Source organism: Melanerpes formicivorus, unplaced genomic scaffold, assembly GCF_026170545.1.
Source record: "Melanerpes formicivorus ecotype bairdi unplaced genomic scaffold, bMelFor1.0.p_v2 SCAF_10, whole genome shotgun sequence".
In the NCBI taxonomy this organism is placed as follows: Eukaryota; Metazoa; Chordata; class Aves; order Piciformes; family Picidae; genus Melanerpes; species Melanerpes formicivorus.
Window position 1 is genome coordinate 18,310,938 of NW_027142362.1, and position 17,865 is coordinate 18,328,802.

General features: G+C 41.8%; 1 non-coding gene across 1 annotated transcript; it reads left to right on the forward strand.

Moving 5' to 3' along the window:
• Nucleotides 1-1,071: 1,071 nt before the first annotated feature.
• On the forward strand, nt 1,072-1,144 carry TRNAR-ACG (transfer RNA arginine (anticodon ACG)). The gene has a single exon. It is a non-coding gene; the product is annotated as a tRNA-Arg (tRNA).
• Nucleotides 1,145-17,865: the final 16,721 nt, after the last annotated feature.

Consider the following 17,865-nt stretch of genomic DNA (forward strand, 5'->3'; position numbering starts at 1 on the left):
ATTTCACTCTGCTGAAGTACAACACTGAGTAAGCACTCCTTTTTCTCAGTGCCAATGGCTCTCAGCTTTGGTGTTCACAGGACACAGTCCTTTTGTCAAAGTTTACACACCTTGTCCCTTTCATTGTATGTTATATTTCTCTCCCTGCAAGCCATATGAGTTTTGTCTTTTCTTACTGCTTTCTCATTTTATATGGTCTTTTGACAGCAAACTGCTGAGCACTACACTGTGTAGAGCCAGATCCTGCCTTTCTATAGAGAACCTAGCTCTAGTGTAGAGCCAGATGATGTCTTTGTATAGAGAAATTAGCTCTAGTGCTCTTTGCACACAGATGGCAACAAGTCATAGCCAAAATAACAACCAAAGACCTTCTTACTGCCAACTTTGAGCCACTAGTTCATGCTAAGCCTTTGCAATGGCCTACTGTGGCCGGTTGACGTTGCCCCCTTAAGAAAGGGAACATGGTGGACGGAAGTTGGTAAACGGAAGGAATAGTCTAAACTAATTTCATTGGACAAGTGGGAGGAAGCACTTTTCGGAACTGGGAGTGAACTGGACATTTCCAGCACTTCTCAGTCAGTCTTGCTTCCGCCTCTTCTTCAGGCAACAGCTTTCTGTCCTGGGCTTTCTGCCAAGGCTCCGGCCTTGAGAGAAAAACAGATAACAGGCCTGTATTAACTCTTTTCCAATTAACACAAACTGCTTCTAACATTTTTTTTTCTTTCCTCTCTTTTCTCTCTCTTCCTATCCCACTCTGGGGAAAGGGGGGAGAGAGGGGAGAGCGGAGGTGGGGAACCCCCTCTGTCCAGAGGGGGGTCACTCTCATTTCTGTGTTACTCTGTTGTATATCTTTGTATATATTGTAGATATTGTAAATTTGTAAATAATCCCCTGCAAACCCTACATCGCTTTGTAAATATAGCTCCACTGCTTTGCTAATTCAGCTTGCGAGTTTTTTTTCTTTTCCCTTCAATTTTTTTTTCCCCTTTTACTTTACAAGGGGGAAGGGAGGAGGCTTCTCAGCCTTACCCCTTCCATCCCACCACATTTTTTTTATTGGCGCCCAACGTGGGGCCAGTGGCGCAATGGATAACGCGTCTGACTACGGATCAGAAGATTCTAGGTTCGACTCCTGGCTGGCTCGGCTGCTATTTTTGTAGTCAATCTGCCAAGCTTCACCATACTTGTACTTGGACCATCTGTCACTCTACCACACCTACCAAGTCTCCTGTCCCATCACCCATCCGCAGCTAACTATCACCTTTTCCTCAGTGTTTCCCATAAGTAAATCTCATTTTGGATTACTTTCCACCAGCAGATTCGACCTGGTCCCTTTTGCTGGGCAAGATAGGATTCATTGGTACCTGTTCTAACACCTTTAGATACTTTTCTTGTAAGAGGCCTACATGATGCCTTTCGTTCTAGTAGTACACAGCCATTATTGAATAGTGAAATCATGTGTTTTGCACTTTGCTCCACTGAAATTCCATTTTTAAGCAAGCAGGAGCCGTGCTCATGTGTGTGAGAGAAAAGAACCCAAACCAGCAAAAATATGCAGAGTAAAACCCTGTTATGCAATGTAAATCTTAAATGGCTGCATTCATTGGAGGAATAAGGACTGAAACTGAATCCCTAACTGAACGAGGTATGCAAGGAGAGGATCTTACAAAACAAGCTTAAAATAAAATATACTTGCAATATTAATAACACAAAATAGTCACAAACTACATAATATATCACCTCTGAGGTTTGTCTATTTTAATTCTGTGCAATTTCATTAACCCCTTTGCAAGGAGATGTGCTTGAAGGAACTCTATAATATAGGTCACTTTTAGTAGACATTTAGATTCTGTTGTTAATTGGCGATGCAAGGAGGAATGAAATAGCCTAGGAAGTATACTACAGGGAACAGCTTCCCTGGCAAACAAAAGGAACAAGTACTTCAGTAGGTCCATTTCCTTTCCCAAAATCCTTCTCTGGCACTGTATCACCGAGAGTAAGTGCGAAATACAACAGATTAGAATTAGTACGTTTTGTGCTATTAGTTAAGTTGTGTGTAGGGCAAATGAATCCAAACCCCTGTTTCTTCTGTGGACCAAGCTGGCAGTCAGATATGACAAAAACCAACTAAGATACCAGCCCAGAAAATGCTGTAGCCACCACCTGAAACTAGAACGCTTGTTTCACCATGATAGAGATTGATTTAGTTGGACTACATTTCCCACTGTGCAACGTGAAGGAACCTGACTGACAGTTTTAGCAACCCCATTTTAATAAAACAGAATTGTGACTCAGCTATGAGGAAAAAATACAGTGTGAAATTGCTGAGCGTTATTTAAAAGGACACAGACTAAATGATTGTTTATCAGTATACAAAATAGTGAGTGAAATTTTCCCACAGGAGTAGAAGCCTGAATAGTATTAACAGTGCTTTAAACTGTAATGAATTCCCAGTCTAATTCACTATGAGGTTTCAATTTATACCACATTTAGAGTACTCCAGGTTCAAGTAATCACTGCAGTAATTAGCTTACTTCCAGTCCTCCAAAATAAACCCACTAATTTTTGCAATCAGCCTTCATTTGGTTAATCACCAGTTTAATTGATTTAATTAGTTTGATCTGCAAAATTAGTCAAGTGTAAATACTGTTTTGTAAACAGAGTTTAGCTCCAAGCTGTAATATGGGGAATTCTAATTCAAAGCTAGAGTTAATAATAAAACCCAACACGCACTATTTTGTTCCAGTATCCAGCAGTTTTAAGTCTGCACAACACAAATTTACACTTTTAATGGAAACCACAATGTTATATTTGTGACAAAACTAAGGACATTGTCTGTCAAAGTTTTGTGCTTGACTAATGATTTTTACACTGTGACAACTGACAACAGAACTGGGTTTTCTTTCTTTAGGTTAAGAGCAGAATGTTTCCTTTTTTATTTTGCTTTTGGTTTCAAAAGAGGCTGGAAGGCATTTATTAATGAGCTAGACCAAAGGAAAAATTATATAAAGAGAAGTCTGATTACTCCTAAACAAACATTATTTTAGAAGGCACAGAAATAAAAGAAGAGAGCCAATCTGCAAACCTGGGCAGTAATACACAAGGCAGAGAGGCTGTCTAAACAGGAATAACACCCTGAAATTACAAGCTGAACAAAATCTTAAATAGCAAAGATTTGATATTCTAGCAAAGCTCCAGCAGTCATTGATACTAATCATCATAAAATTACATTCTGATCCTCTGAAAAATGCTGTGTATTTCATGACAAATATCCAAATTCAATTCATACACATTAAACCCCAAAATCATCCCAGAAGATGCAGAGCATGTGCTCAAAAGGCGAGCATCTTCAGGGTAGGCATGCTAGCTGATCCCTCGGAAGAGCAGAAAAACTGACAAACAGAAACCAGCATACACTGAATAGCATTTAGAGAAAGGAAGGGAGTGGGATTTACCATGTAAATGAGAGAGACAATAAGAGATTGTTTGCAAAAGAAAACAAACACAGAAAACTAAAATGAAAAATAGAAATGGCCAAGATTACATGAGAAATTTCTTTCCAAGGAATGCAAGCCAGTAAAAACACAAGTCTAGGACACATAAGTAATCTGTTCTTAGCTGTGCTGGGCTGCTCTGTCAAGTGGTCAAGTTGCTTAGATTTTCTGAATCTCACTTCAAATTGTAAGTTTAAATAGTGTTTGCTCCTAACATGTGCAGAGACTGCATCAATCCATTACAGACAAAGAGGAAAGAAAACCCACACCCTTGTATTGAAAACAAGATTACACAGAATCACACAAAGTTAGGGCCTGGAAGGGACCTTGAAAGATCATCTAGTCTAATCCCCCTGCCAGAGCAGGATCACCTATACCAGGTCACACAGGAACGCATCCAGGCAGGTTTTGAGTATCTCCAGAGAAGGAGACTCCACAACCCCGCTGAGCAACCTGTTCCAGTGTTCCATCATCCTCAGAGTGAAAATTTTTTTCCTCATGTTGCCATGGAACTTCCTATGCCTCAACTTCCACCCATTCCTCCTTGTCCTACCATTGAGCACCACCAAGAAGAGCCTGGCTCCATCCTCTCAGCACTCACCCTTTACATATTCATAAACATTAATGAAGTCACTCATTAGTCTCCTCCAAGCTAAAGAGCTCCCTCAGTCTCTCCTTGTTCCACTCCCTTAATTATTTCTGTGGTTCTGCATTGGACTCTTTCAAGCAGTTCCCTGTCCTTCCTATACTGAGGGGCCCAGAACTGGACACAATATTCCAGATGCAGCCTCACCAGGGCAGAGTAGACAGGGAAGAGATCCTCTCTTGACATACTAGCCACATCCATTCAAATACATCCCTGAATAGCATTTGCCTTCTTGGCCACAAGTGCACCTTTTGGGAAAAAATAAAACTTAACAACAACCACAAACACCACATCTGAACCTTTCAAGCTTTAGAAAAAACATTCTTACAACTCTGGCCAAGACCAAGAGATACAGGGCAGAAGCCGGCACACAGCCATGTGCCTAAGCTCAGTGCCAGCCTTTATTCCACCCATTTAATTGCTGCACAGCCCATGTTCCATCACAGAAAACAGTGAAAACTCCCAAGATCTAAACTAAGAAGGAACTGCAACATCTGCACCAGTTCATTCCTGTCATTTAAAGCCTTATATTTCATATCTTATGATGTACTAATTTGTGCCTTTGCAGAAACAACTGTGAATTCTGTTTTGTACATGTGGTGTGGTTACCACTAAGGAGGATTTGGGGGATTCACATTAAACTGAGTCCCAGATGTTTTTCTCCTTGTGATTTGCATTGATCTGTTCTTTGTCAATTCTAATTATCAATCAAAACGACTGAATTAAGTCAACCACTCTGCAGAAGAACTATTTATGCACATGATCAAAGGCACAACTGTGGTACAAAGCCTGAAGAGTCTCCCCAATGCTCCATGTAACTTCAGTGATAGGTCTCTTCATAGAAGACACAACCCTAACCCTGCCCCATCTCCTGAGCTAACACAGCCTAAGTCTCTCAGTATCTCTGCAGGACTTATGTGTGAATAAATAACATTTGCTGGATGAAAAGAAAACCTCTAATCACCAAGCCCTCGAAGAACAGCACCCTGTGGGATAGATTACAATATTTTAGCATGTTCATTTTATTTGGTGCTTCCACTAGTGCTCTTTTAACAATGATACAAACTGCACATTGGGTACTCATTACATCACGCTGGAGAGAATAGGATATCTTGTAAATATGCATTAAACCACCTAGATTTTCCTTCACTACCATATTGTGTCCGAGCTGAGGCACAAACATGTATACTTGAGAGTGGTAGTTGGGGTATATACTCCTGGCATGCTGCCATTGTCAGTGAAATATGTCCTTTTTGCAGGTGTTTCTTACACTAATGGGAGGAAATTGCTCATCCATACACAAAAGGAGTACATTCTGCCTCTCTGTGTTTGTATGAGGGGAAAAAAGAAAAAGTTTAAACAAATTCATTTTGAGGAGTACTAAGTTTACATGCATCTTAATGCAATGGATGACTTCTATTCTTCTTAAACACAAGTTAGAGAGAAAAAAAAAAGCAGCATGTTGAACTTCACAGGTGAGCTTAGAAATGCAGATCTTTAATCAAGCAAAACATAACAAGTTAGTTTGTTGGTGTATGAATAAGCAACATATTATTTTTTAATGCAATTTTTAGTTATGCATTCTGGTGGCTTGAAACAGATCTGCCATACAACAGTGAACACTGGGAAAATCCCTGAGTTCCTGAAGGCAATTCGTGCAGAAGCTACAGCATGTTTCATTCTTCTGGGAAGAAAAATGTGTCCCTATAGACTGATCAGATGCAGAAGGATCTGTTTGATGAATGAACTGGACAAGAACTTCAGACTGCACAGATGACTTGACATTGAAGAGCCCTGCAGGTAGGACAGCTTATTAGCAGGGACCTTTAACACTTTTTAAAGGGTTTTAGATTTTACATGCATGGAACTGAAATACTTCTGAAAGTTGAGAGGCTGGCAATCTGCTTAATTTCAGAATCCCTGCTCTGTGATTACCAGGGTTGAATTTCTGCATTTGATGTCATGAGGATCTCCACTATGACCTTTCTGTCAAAGGTGGCAGAATATAAGAAAACATTTAGACTGGATTCATGCTCTTAGTTTTATGCTATTTATGGGAAGATGCTGCATAAGTCTGCAGTGGTGCAGAGGTGTGATATGTGGTTCAGAACAAGCATTGCTAGTGCAGAGTTGTATTGTCAATATTCTTCACAAATTCAGATGAGTAGAATGAGCTTCATGTTGGATTAGCAACATGTGTAGAAGCACAGTTTTTGCTTTAGTAATTAGAAACCCTGAGAGAGCACTTATAGTATCATTGAACTGTGGCTCCAAAACCCTATATATATCCTGATCACATTTTAACTAATCTGCAATTATTTTGTATTTTATTTTTAGAGCAAGCTGTTTCAGCCTAGCACAATTTGATGGTCTTGTTGGAGATTTCTGTCATCTCAGCTCAGCCTCATCAACAGAGGTGATAAAGTGATGTAACATTAAACAATCTGTTCTGCAAAATCATTTTAGATTAGCCTTCCTGGTCCACTTTACTTAAGTGCAATTGTCAAGTAAACCATGCCAGCTGATGAAGAGAGAGGGTCCCTGTGTCCTTTTCAAAAAGGGTCTTTCCTCCCACCTTTAAAATGTGATGCCATCTTGAGACAGGATTCTAGATTTGAAAAGTGAGTTTAGTCCACTTATTGAAAAAAATAGAATATGCTAATTGTATTGCCTGCTTGCATGAAATGGAGGGTTTTGTCCAAACTATGTAGAGGTACTGAATTCAGTGGGGAACCTCTCCATTGGACCTTCTGGTATTCCAATCTCTGTTGAGACTTTTAATAGAGGTGGAATAGGTAAATGACAAATTTACAGGTGACATAAACATTGATCGCTTACTAAGCAGGAGCTAAAGCAATTACATGTACACAGCCAAAACCAAAACTCAGTTGTTGAACAAATGATAAAAGTTAAATATAATTATCATATTGAACAAATTATAAAGTTGTGTTTTCCCAAGGAGGAACAGTCTTGACTGTAAAAGGTTGGTCTCCTTTTCCTATAAGGCAAAGAACAAAAACTTGTCCTCTCTTCAGACCAGTCTTAAAAACGAGAGGACAATCCAGCAAGCATTGCTTCTGTGTTCCTTGCCATGGGCATCAGTGCCTACCCAGGCATACATATTCAGGCAGTTTCAATGCTAAGAGAACCTGTCCCACCTTAGGGTATTCTCCTCTGGAGTTTTCAGTGAGCCTTCTAAAATGAACCCACTGCCCACCTCAAGCTCACTTAGTGGAGATGGAGCATATACTAATTTACCCCCAACGTGAAATGTTAGCAGCCATTTTCTTTTCTCAAAATCCTTATCTGGTCCTTTCCACATCTTCACTAACAGTTCCCAATTAGGAAAGGTGAGGCCATCCATCAACTCTTTAGGTATTCCCTTACCAAAGCCCTCTCTACAGAGGGCTAACACCCTGGAGTCCTGAGGACTTTTCCTGAGGACTCCCTCCTAGATCTGCTCTACCTGCAGCTTGTCTCTAAGTCTTCCACCAAGATCCCCACATGACTACAGCTAATTAACACCTGAACAACACTCCCCAGCCCATTAAGAGAGGAACTTACACAGGCATTGTTGAGAAACCTACTCCCCCTGCCTGGGGCCCATGCTGCTCTCAGACTTCCCAGGGCCAGGTGCTGAGGTGGTTCTGGATTTGCATGGCATACAATTTCAAAGAGTCAGGAAGGTCTCTTACCAAAGCCTTTAACCACTTCAGGGAGGGCTGCTGTGAAATCAGTCACTCTTCACACATCAGCTGAAGGCAAGTTGCCCTCCGCACACCCCCAGACAACGAGTTCAAACCCAAGGATGGGATGCTCACCAACACCCCCCCCACACCTCTTTCCAAGGGGTCCAGGCCTCCCGCCCAGCATGTGGCTCGCCAAGTCAGAGTTCAAGGTGCACACCCATCCTCCACAGTCCAAAACACACCAAGACCCCAATATGTCATCAGGCCAGCTTCATCCTGTCTCCCCCAGCTAGAGAGAACCTCCACACACAGTCAGTCCCAGACTCCCAAGAGAGGTGGCTATACTTTTCCTGTAATTCTGTCAGCTCAGTTGCACTGCAGGACATCTCCCTAGCCACGACCTCATTGCTCCCATCATACTGGAATTCAATTTTAATAAGCAGATAAAGCTGAGGAGTAATACTGTCTCCCTGTTTAGGCTTTGCTGCTTTCTTTCCAGTCCAGGGATAAAAAGAAGCCACTTTCCAACCAACTAAATAAGGCTTTTTTAGCTGTAATATTGAACCCAAAAATCACTCTTGAAGTTCCCCTGCCACAACTCAGACAGTTCTAACTGCAGCTCTTGCTCTGTTTGATCTACAATATATCTATTTTCCTGTGCTGCCATCAGCACTGCTTCTCAAACAGCAAACCTTACCACACCCAACATTTCCAACAGGAGGGAGCAGTTAAAATCAAGCTGAACCTGGGCAATTGTGATCAATTGCCAGGGAACTCAGGCTCAGACAATTAAACTTCCTTTTCTTGAGCCTCCACAGAGCTTAAAATAAAACCATCAAACCCCCTTCACGAGGGACACAAACCAAAGCTGCCAAACCTGAGACACCAAGACAAAAAGATGCAGGGGACTCTTCCCTGTGCTCTGGTGTCACTTTTCCCTGAGAAAAACCTCATACCTGGCACACAAACATAGGTGGTCTCCTACTACCTGTATCCTATGAAGGTGGTAACATTAATACAATCTCCTCCTCTCCCCTTATCACTAAAGAAAGACCATTCCAAGTCACTGCACTGCTGAAATACGTGCCCCCAGTGTTCAAAACTTTTTAATTTTTTTAGTAATTTCAAATGCTTGGGAAGAAGAATAGTGAATAAAGAAAAAATTATCGTCTCCTAGAATGTTTTTAATGGCTTTTTAAGACCACCTTACTCTTCTGAATGTCTCTGAGGTCACCCTCCACAGCAGCTTTCACAAATGCTGACAATTACTTGCAAATACAACTAGCAGCCTTCTGCATGGGCACCCCCTTGAGTACCCTGAGCATCAGATACCAGTCCTTGTTTCTGAGATACCAAGGACAGAGCAGGAACCTGCATGGAACTTTTCCTTGGCATTTAAACAGGGTTTTAAACAAGTGAATATCACCTCAGTTTTTATGATCTATAACTTGCCTATAGTCATACTTTACTGTCCTGATTTATTTCTCCTGTATCATATGTCATCCTTCACTGATCTATATCTGTGGCTATAAGACTGTCAATTTGCCACATGGCATAGAACTATGTTAGGTAACCTAACAGCCAAAATGAGCACAGAAATGCATGTGAGGAAACCATACAATACTCTGCATTACAGACTTCAGACACAGGTTTTAATGATTAATCTATTCCTGAATCTTTCCCCTTAGGATTTTTTAATAACTAGGTAATATCACACGACTGTTATCTTCATATGGAAATCTTTATGCTGAGACCAACAAGCCACCAGGAGCAAATACTGATATTTTAAAAGATTATTAATGGAATCAAGGCCTGAAAACTGCAAGAGTCGGACAGACACTTGTAGGAATAATACAATGCAAATTAACAGCAACAGGTTTATATAATTGTATCTGTAGATGGCAAATGTCACCCATGAAGGAAAACGTTGTCAGCATAAATTTAGTAAAAAGTAATGAGAATAAATTAAGATATAGAAGCTACCTGGAGGTTAGCACTGTACGTTGCTCCACCTTCGGTCTGCACCATACAACTCAAGTCAGCTGAGCAGAGGGATAGTTAATAAGACCTTTTCATGCAGTCCTGTGCTTTCATGTTTATTTTTAGCTACATTCCACCAACCTTAAAAATAAAAAAATAAATCCTGTTTTATAATCCCCCAGAATGTATTTCCCATTTGTGAGTTCCCTTTTTCCTTTTCTAAGAGTACTATGATCTAATCAACCGATCAAAAGCAAGCTGAAATGCACACAGCATTACTCAAGATCTGTAACCAGAATTAAGGGATTAATCCACAAGAAACACTGTAATGAACTACATTGCAGTCTACACATTGAGGCTTAATAGCATTTTTAAAACACTGCAAATATTTCAGCAATTGCCATATTTCACTCTCTTTTCACTGTACCACAGTGGTACATCCACTTGGTTTCACAGCTTCATGACATCCTGTCGGTCACATTTTCTTTACAATGCTCTACAGAACTTAGAAGCCCATTTTCAAAAGCGACTTAAGTACCTCAAAGCCTAAACTGCGTGACTTTGAATGAGACTGCAAGTGCCAGCCTGATGGACGTGCACTCACACAGAATAGTCTGTGATTGCAAATAAGCACCGAAGTGGTATCTAAGGGAAGCAACTGAGACCCTAACTCCTTGTGAAATCAAAGGCACTGGGCTCCTAAGTGCACTGAAAAGCTGCTTTTTGAAGTGTATCACTCACTATTTTAAGGTTTAGACACACCTGTCAAAACCTGGACTGAAAACACAGACTTGGAAAACATTAGCCTGTTTTCAGAAGGGATAGCAATCTGATCTTCCACATGCTATAAACAAGGTACATATGCATTGTACATATATACACATCTATACATACATAGTACATTGGTTACACGTGAAAGAAGCTGTAAGACGTTTAATGGATCTTGGGTCTCCTCATCATTCCCTCATCTTCCTGCAACAGTGTCCCAGGACAAGTTGGCAGATGCTCTCACTCACTTCCTCCAAAAGCTACAGCTTTAGACCACCTGCAAGCCCCACTGCAGAATATGTGATCAGCCCAGATATGAAAAATACCATTACACTAATCACAAATGATGGTCACTGATGGCCACCGCTGCCCTGTTTGGACACACCACAGTACACCCTTTCCTGACCCAAGTCATCCCCTGGCTGGGTGGCTCTCCCTGTTATTACTGCTGCTTAACCTTCAGGAGCTTTCCTGGCCACAGAAGTCTTCATAGTCTCTGAAAATAGTTTTGCCCACCATAGGTCCTTAATCTCTCTAGTAAAACAGCTATGTCAAATAAACATGCTTTACAAACACTGGTGCTCATTTAACGCTGAGGAACCACAACCACTTGAAACCCTAAACTCCAGTCAACCTTCATTATGTCTTTTCTTCCTTTTTCTTTTTTTTTTTTTTTTTTTTTTTTTTGGGGGGGGGGGGGGGGGGGAGGCTGGCACCATTACCCATCCTTGTACAGCCACTGTGAATATTCAAATACCGTAATTGGAAATGATTTACTTTGTTTTGAATTAACTAAAATTCCATTGTTAAGCACAAATACTGCTTCACTAAATCATCAAGCTTTTAATGGGTCCACATGAGCAGGTTACCGAGCGTGTTAGGATTTATAATGCTCCTGGGGAGCTGACCACTGTATTATGCTTCCTGCTGCTAGGTAATATGCATGACACATTTCTGGACACTAATTCATTTATTTAATAGTAACAGTATGCAAAAACAGAGTTCAAAATGAGGCTGACAAAGAAGGTATAAAAGTTTTATTAATCCATAGCTAATCAAAGGCCAGAGGAAGGCATATAATGGTGGCATTTACAGACCATATCGAATGTGAATAAATTAAATTTTTGTTTCCTAAAAATCTTACTAATAGGATGTATTCAGCTTGAAATATTTATACTTTTAATTACAGTGGCAGCCAATTTAGAGCAGGTATGTGGTTGTGTTGTACTTAAAACTTTGCATCAGGGATCTCCACAAATCCTCTCATCAGCTCTTTTTTGAATCTGATTTGTTACTGTGTGCACTGTGTCCATGCTCAGAAAGAATAACGTTATTTACTTTCCCATGTAATTATACAGTGCCAGATTACTTGTAGGGGGAAAGGGCACTGAGGGACAGCATCCTCTTCCTGTGAGAGAAAAATCCCCTGAAAGCCTCAGCACCATGTACATACGATCTAACTTTATGGCTCTACCTTTTGAATGTTTGTCTACAGGAAAAAAAATCAATGGAATTACTCATATGGAAACAGTCATTTCTCTAGGCAAAAGTTTTCCAAGCACCGCACCCCCATTTCTAATGAGTTATCAAACATTTGAATTATGTTGTAAATTCAGTTTGGGGAAAAAACCCAAACAATTATTAATAAACATAAATAATGGGGGGAAAAGAATGTAAAGGAATGGGAAAACTAGCAGCAATACTACTTTGGTCTGTGCTTTGAATACCATTAAAAACCTATATTAACTTTGATACCAATCTTGCAGAAAGCAAGAGAGAAAATACTCTGGTTTAGAAAGGGTGGGGGGAAACAGAGTATATAAAATCTTTTAGATATCAGGGCAAATATCAATGACATTAAAGCTTCTTCCTGATCACACCCCCACACCCCAACCATCTGGTGCTGGACAAAAGAAGACATTTTGCTGAAAATACAAAATCGCTTTCTTCGGTTAGTTGGGAAGCAAATGCACATGACATTTGCAGATCCATACTGCCAATGAGCTCTTCTCCAGCAAAGAAGTCAAGGATTTCCAGAACAAGACAGTAATTTTATGGAAGTCAAGGTAGCTACGCGCTATCTTAAGCTAAAACAGATTGTGATGGGTTAATGCCCATCCTGAAGGGGCGGGGGGGGGGGGCGGGAGCTTGCAAGTGCTTTGTCCTCCCTGCAGTGTGTTTTCCCCCTGGGAAACTGAGTCTGCTCCACTCCCCCTCCCTGCCCAGATAGGGTATAAAAGGGAGGACACTGCTGCCCACTGCAGGCTTGAAGCTGTGCACGGAGGGGGAGTGGAACAGACTCAATTTCCCAGGGGGAAAATGCCCTGCACTTGCAAGCCCTCCCCGCCCCTGCTTCGAGGATGGGCGTTAACCCATCACACAGATGCTTCAGTACTCTGCTGAAACACAGACTGATACTTTTTGCCAAATTCAACCTTCTTGCCAAGCTGGACAGTTAAAGGCCAAGGGAAAAAGCTCTTACGAAGTTCTGAAGAAACTTCAAGGGTTGCAAGATGAGTCCTCAGGAGTTACAGTTCTTGAGCAAAGGCTTCAGCTTTACATCAGTGTAATTCAGTCTACAGACCTAGGGTAATTGTACATGTTTGCATTCTTAGCTCGAGGTGACAGTGAGGTATGATCTGGGAGTACAAATTAATACTTAAGCACATGAGTTTTACCTTGCATTAGGAACAGATAAAAAGAGTAGGAGAAACTTGTTACCTTGGCTCAGGAGCTCAATGATTACCTGTGAAGCAGCAGGAATTCAGCTGGGAGTCTAAGACCCAAAGCAGTAAGGCTACACATCTATTTGTGGAGGAGAGGGAGGAACAACAGCTATAAACTAGAACACAGAGGGTTCTACCCCAACACAATGAGACACTTCTTTACAGTAAGGGTGACGGAGCACTGGAACAGGCTGCCCAGAGAGGTTGTGGAGTCTCCTTCTCTGGAGACTTTCCAAACGCACCTGGTTGCATTCATGTGCAGACTACCCCAAGCGATCCTGCTTTGTCAGGGTGTTCGGACTCGATCTCTGGAGGTCACTTCTGACCTCTGACATTCTGTGAAGGACACTCACAATGTGCTGTGTCATAAAGTGTGGTAGTGTTTAGAGTCTCATCCATTATTATCTCCTGTAATTTCAGGATACAGTAACAGTGAGGCAAAGTGTCTGATGGGTCTCCTCTGCTTACATATAATCTAAACTAAAGTCAATTTCAAGTAAGTTCTTTAGATATTGAACTATTTATCCTCTGCAGGCAGGTAAGAACCACCCATATTAGAAGTATAGGAATATACAGGAAGTCAGAGTATACCCTAAATGTATTTGCACGAGCACTACTGATACAGTGGGATACATCATTTAAGCCTAATCTTGCAGCACAGGATCAGATTAAAGTTTATTCAGTCTGCTACGGAGGGACAGCAGCTCCTCGAAACAAGACAAGGTTCTCATTTGCACACCAAGGATGAAGAATGGTCTTATTTTAGCCTTTCTCATATAAAAGCTAATTTCAATTGTCAAATTATTTAAACTCTAGTGTCTAATATGGCTCACTTTGTAAAAATCTTCAGCTTTGCCTTCACTGAGGTATACTTGCCGCTAACTGAAGTTCTGCCTTTATTTCTTATTTGATTTTGTTCTTTAAAACTAATTAATCGTTGTTTATACCACTAGATCAGGATGAGTCAACTAACAAATGCTGAAGTTCAGAAGAGGTATTTTTTTGGTTCAATATTTATCAGTGGAGTTACAAGTAAAATGGCAATCTTACTGTTCAGATTATAAATACTGTTGACTCGCTATGTATGAGGAGCGGCAATCACTGCAGGTTGTATTGGGAAAGCCTAGGCAGTATTCACAATGGATTTGTTCAACATTTATGTGCAGCAGCAGTGAATGTTTGAGAGATCAAGTTATCACTGCCTTAAGTCCCTAATCATGTTAACACACACTTCATAAACCAACTGGACAAGCAGACAACATGGAAAGCCTAAAGGTTAAGTACACATTATTGACCTCAAGGAAGCTGTGTTCTACAGATCATTAAATATGTTGTGCTCTCCTGTTTCAGCTGGTCACACTGAAAAGTGCCCTGGGAACATTATTTAATGCTTAGATGTTCTACCTACATTTGTGTGACAGAAAATCAATACCTTTCCCCTAACCTCACTTGCTTAGATTATTCCCAGCTATTAGCTGTTTTTCAACCCCCAATGAGTTCAATCATTTGCATGTATGTGTTCAGACATACATTTTAATGACATATAGACACAGACAGGGAACTCATCTTCCCTACACTGTGGTACAGCCTACTTAGCTCATGTAGCAGTAGACATGTTGGAACAAGGTGGGGGGCTGCTTGTTGTTTAGCAGAGGCAACTAATGCCAGTGAGGATCCTGCTCATTGAGAAGCTCTATGTGGGTGCAGCACAGCTCCTAACAAATACACTGTCCATGCTTAATGCAGATGGGAACTGAGGTGCAAAATGAGATCATAGAATCATCGAATCTTCCAGGCTGGAAGAGACCTCCAAGATCACCCAGTCTGACCTATCACCCAGCCCTATCCAATCAACTAGACCACCATGGCACTAAGTGCCTCATCCAGACTTTTCTTGAAGATCTCCAGGGACAGTGACTCCACCACCTCCCTGGGCAGCCCATTCCAATGGCAGATCACTCTCCCTATGAAGAAGTTCTTCCTAATAACCAGCCTGAACCTCCCCTGGCACAACTTGAGACTGTGTCCCCTTGTTCTGTTGCTGGTCGTCTGGGAGAACAGACTGACCCCCACCTGGCTACAACCTGCCTTCAGGTAGTTGTAGACAGCAATGAGTTCTCCCCTGAGCTTCCTCCTCTGCAGGCTAAACAACCCCAGCTCCCTCAGCTGCTCCTCACAGGGCTTGTGCCCAGGCCCCTCACCAGTTTCATCGCCCTTCTCTAGGCACATTCCAGTACCTCAACATCTCTCTTGAACTGAGGTGCCCAGAACTGGACACAGTACTCAAGGTGTAGCCTGACCAGTGCTGAGTATAGGGGAAGAATAACTTCCCTTGTCCTGCTGGCCACACTATTCCTGATACAGGCCAAGATGCCATTGGCTCTCCTGGCCCCCTGGGCACACTACTGGCTCATGTTCAGCCTACTATCTACCAGCACCCCCAGGTCCCTTTCTGCCTGGCTGCTCTCCAGCCACTCTATCCCCAGCCTATAGTGCTGCTTGGGGTTGTTGTGGCCAATGTGTAGAACCCTGCACTTAGCCTTATTAAATCTCATCCCATTGGCCTCTGCCCACCCATCCAGCCTCTCAAGGTCACTCTGCAGGGCCCTCCTATCCTCTAGCAGATCAACACCTGCTCCCAACTTGCTATCATCTGCAAACTTACTGATGATAGACTCAATCCCCTCATCCAGACCATCAATAAAGATATTGAACAGGATCAGGCCCAGCACTGATCTCTGGGGTTCACCACTAGCGACTCTAGTGACTGGCTGGCAACTGGATGTGGCACCATTCACTACCACTCTCTAGGCCTGGCCCTCCAGCCAGTTCTTGACCCATTTCACAGTGAATCTGTCCAATCCATGAGCTGTCAGCTTTGCCAGGAGTTCGTTGTGGCAGACAGTGTCAAAGGCTTTGCTGAAGTCCAGGTAGACTACATCCACAGCCTTCCTCACATTCACCAGGCAGCAACCTGATTGTAAAAGCAGATCAAGTTGGTCAGGCAGGACCTGCCCTCCTAAATCCATGCTGTCTGGGCCTGATCCCTTGGCCATCCTGTAGATGGCCAAGCCTCTACTCTACTCAGGCTGGACCCCATGGCCACTCTTGTTAAGAATCATGCTTGCCCAACTCCTACAGACATGGCAGAAAGCCAACAGCTGACCTTCCTGAAGAGCACTCTTACTGTGCATGTCAGATCTCTCAGCCTATGATCCTCAGCCCAATGCTGGGATTTACACCATGAGGCATGCTGAATCCTCAGTCTAAGAGCTATGTGGGGAGGATTCCAGCTGAAGCCTTTGCATTGCTTCTGTAATTCCAGTCTGACCTCTGCTCTGACCAGCACTCCAACTTCTCTTTCTTGGAATTCTAACTGTAGGCTGAGATTTATGCCATGGGACACTCCTGGTTCCCAGGTGAGGAGTGCTTGGGGGGCAAAAGATGAATAGTAGCCCTTACTTTGGTAGCTCCTGAGCCCTAATTAAGATCTAGGACATGTGATTCTCAGAGCTTCAGTACTAATCTTGTCCTTAACTCTTGACTGAACACTAGTCCAAGAATGTGGTCACATACCTAGGTTACCTAGTGCTGAGGGGAATATCCCAACAGCAGTTCTCAGATTACTTGGGCAGCTCCTTCTCAGAGCTATTCTTCACCATTTTCCAGTTTACTCTTGGAAGCCTGACCATGATCCTAGATCTAAATCCTAGACCAAGATTTATGCCATGGTACACTCTGAGCTCCCAGGTTAAGGGCTGCATAAGGGAAGGGCAGTTCTCATTTAATTTTACCATTCTCTTCTGAGCTCCTGTGCTGCTGTCATCTGTCCCAGCTGTCTATTCCCTGGAACTGTTTCTTATGACTCTTTGGGACCACAACTTTCCCATTCAAAAGCAGATCAGAAGGGAACAGCCCATCTTGAACAACTGACAGCCTCATTGAAACACAAGAAGTGATAAACAGAGGCCAAATGAGAACCACAGAACATCACTGAGAGTGGTACACCCTCATGATACTCACTGCTTGTTTTCTTTGTTCTGTTTGGTTAAAGTAGAAGTGAGTCATATTTGTGCCCCATGAAGTGCAAAAAACTGCTCTGTGAACAGTATCTGAAAAGGGTTTTTCTATATTTTCAGCAGTAGCATTGCTTTTTCTTGTGACAATGACTCTCACAGAAAGCTTTTACTTAAATCTCCACTTCTTATGAAGAAACATTTTCTTATATAAGTCAAAAGCTTTGTCCTTTCATTTACTTTTAAAGTTTAGAAATAAAGAAGGAATGAATGTACATGTACCTCAGAAATATGAATATTTAAAAAGCATAAAATCCCAGATACTACAACATGCACTTCCTGAAAGGCTTGATTTACCTACTGACATCTGAAAACTTTAGCTGCCATATCTAATCTAGTGATGACACTGGTATAGTAACTGCTTATACTATGGGAATCAGTAACTAAACACAGAATTATAGCTACACATTTCTGGGGTAAATCTAGGTAAACAAGGCTGAGAAGAAATAACTTTACTAACTAGTTAATGAGACCATGTTGTTGACC